We start from the raw sequence: 2,914 nt of genomic DNA, 5'->3' as shown, positions 1-2,914 counted from the left end.
AGCTGAAAATGTTAGTCCCTCCCCTTCTACTGATTCCTATCATCACTGTCATGCCTCCCGCTGCCTTCTGTGGGAGACTTAAAAATGCAATTTGAAAAAGGTTGCCCAGCATTATTTTTTAATCTCCTATTCCATGATCTATTTATTCCTAACTAGAGATTCCCAGGATTGAATGCAAAAAATACCTTTTACTGCTAAGTAGTAATCTGACATAGGCTTGTGAACATTTTCTACTGATGTCTATATTGCTCGCTTATTATACAGTGGCAACAGCTGTCTCCAACACTTATGAACAATTGCTTTATAAAACGACTAACTGCCAAAAATCACTCTGCTTGTTAAACTCTCCAGTAAAGCTTTTTTTAAAAAATGCTTTATGTTGTCATTTATGAGTGCACATGTCTATTTATTATTTAAATCTGAGGTCAGTAAGCAAATATGCAGGTTAATTATCTGTACCCACCATTATCTTAATTGAAGGTGATCTCTTCATTTCTCCACTTTAGCCAAGTAAGGAAAGTAGGAGTTTTCCCCCCCCCATTTGGCACTTTATAGTTGGCTCTTGAACCACTTCACTTCAAAACAGTTCACTACTCATGATAATAAATAAAACTAATACTGTGTAGAGTAATAAGAAATGGGATTGAATTACTGTCAACCTGTCCAGTGGATTCTAGCTTATTTGTGATAATAAACTATGCTGAAATATTAAAAAGAAATCTAGATATACTTGTGTAGATCAGATCGTGACACTGAAATCTATCGATGGAGTTATCAGGCTTGAAAAATCAGAACCACACATTAAGTTCCAGTTTAGCTGATTTATTGCTCATGCCTATTCATACAAATCTGGTCAACTAACAGTCAGCACTAAACTGATGCTAGGTAAGAGATAAGAATTAAAGAGGCATTGGATTTAGACTGTTTGTGGGTACATAATGACTAGAGATTGATTCCTTTCTTGTCTCTGCTCCCAAACTCTGCCTGTCTTTCTCCCATGAAGTTATTCTTTGTAGTTATATCTATTTTATATGTATATTTTTCAATCCATGAATTTTCAGAAATGTAACAATGCAGAGAAAGTGATATAAGAACATTCAACTTGATTAAGATGTATATAAGTGTATCTGCTGTAACCCATGTTTCAGTGTACTAACAGAGACAGCAAACTCCATAGTAGAGCTAAACTGGCTAAACTCATTAAAATGCCAAAGAAGAAAAGAAGATAATCATTAACCTAACCTACTACCAACAGTTGTAACTTGTTAGGAGCAGCTACAGACAATAACCAAAGATATTGTGATTTGCATTCTGATAACCTTATTAGGAAGTATTTACCATTCAGAGAAATAAATTTCATCATTGCATACTATGGATTCTTATATAGGGCATAGTTTATTTGGGTTTTTTGTTTATCTGGTTTTGTTTAGCCCTGGTTTTGCTTTTGGAGTATTTTAGTGCCTTCCTTAAGGTTCCTATTTATTTGTGAAAATAAATATATGTCCAGCATTTCTTCCAATAGTTAAAGATTGTGTATCTAGCATTTCCTTCTCTGTTTACCTCACCAGAACAACTCTGAGATAGATCAGGATAGGAATATGTACTGTCAAAGAGAGACTGGCCTAGCCAAGGGGAAAGAGTTAAGCAGGGAATTAGTTTGGAGTCTCTAAATAGGCACAAAGGGCAAAGCTCGCCCCACCCCATTGGATGCCATTGAACCTTATCTAGTCTGACCCAGTTTGAGAAGATTCTTGTGTTATAGGCGTGAACAATAAAATAGCTAATTGAACTCTTTATGTGTGGATCTGAGTGTTTGCACCTGACACTGCCTTTCCAAATCCTACATGAGTTTCCATAGCTGTGAGTGGATTTGAACATATGTTCGATACCTCAACTTTATCTTAATCCCTGCAACTTACTGCCAGACAATGAGTCAAATGATTCAGTTCTTGCCTTTCTCTCAGTAAATCAAGGTGGAAACAGATAAGATAGTAATTCAGTGGCAGTTTATGACATGTTATAAGAGCTGCCTCTCTCTCTTCTGTACAGTAATTGAAGAGAAAGAGAATTTGAGCTTAGAAAGTACTGACCTCCCTGGAAGAATCAGATTAGTCAGCCAGAAATCATTTTTCTCCATTTGGGCAATTTAAATACTTACTGCATCTATACTTCAGAGTTATTGTTCTCCATTAAAGAAATTTCCTTTATATCACCTTTTTTGAAACTACGCAATGTATTAAATGATATTTGAGCCTAATGACAAACTAAGCAATCAAGTGATCACTTAGTATTTAACAGATACAGGTAGAAACTGAAGCAGTTAACTACCTAGGAGGAACGGAATACAGATAGTCCTTAGGTTACAATGACAGTTGGGACCAGAACGTCCATTGTTAAGTGACGCGGGCATAAAGAATGACATCACTTGACCACAGCACTTAGAGATGGCAATCCTGGCACACTCCATTACTTTGTTAAGTAAGGATTGGGATCATTAAGTAAAGGCCTTTTCACAACTTCCTGTCAGCTTCCAACAAGGGATGGGCTGCTGTGGGCTTTGAGCACCATAGTCAGTCACTATTGACTTTGCTTGTAGGAATCACTTTATTCCAACCTCATTTAGAAAGCAATAGGACAGTGATGGCAAACCTTTTAGAGACCCAGTGCCCAAACTGCAACCCAAAACCCACTTATTTATCACATCGGGTGGGTGTGGCCGGGTGGTCATGGCAGACTAGGTGGGTGGGGCCAGGGTGGCAGGGGCCAATCCCTTGCCATCTCTCGGGCATGGCACGCGTGCTCACAGAAAGAGCTCTCAGTGCCGCCTCTGGCACGTGTGCCATAGGTTCGCCACCACTGCAATAGGACTTTCATGGGGATAATGTTCTAGGAAAGGATGTATTCTCCTGACAAC

This window comes from Protobothrops mucrosquamatus, unplaced genomic scaffold (genome assembly GCF_001527695.2).
Source record: "Protobothrops mucrosquamatus isolate PMUCROS unplaced genomic scaffold, P.Mucros_1.0 scaffold949, whole genome shotgun sequence".
In the NCBI taxonomy this organism is placed as follows: Eukaryota; Metazoa; Chordata; class Lepidosauria; order Squamata; family Viperidae; genus Protobothrops; species Protobothrops mucrosquamatus.
Note: the sequence above shows the minus strand (reverse complement) of the source record.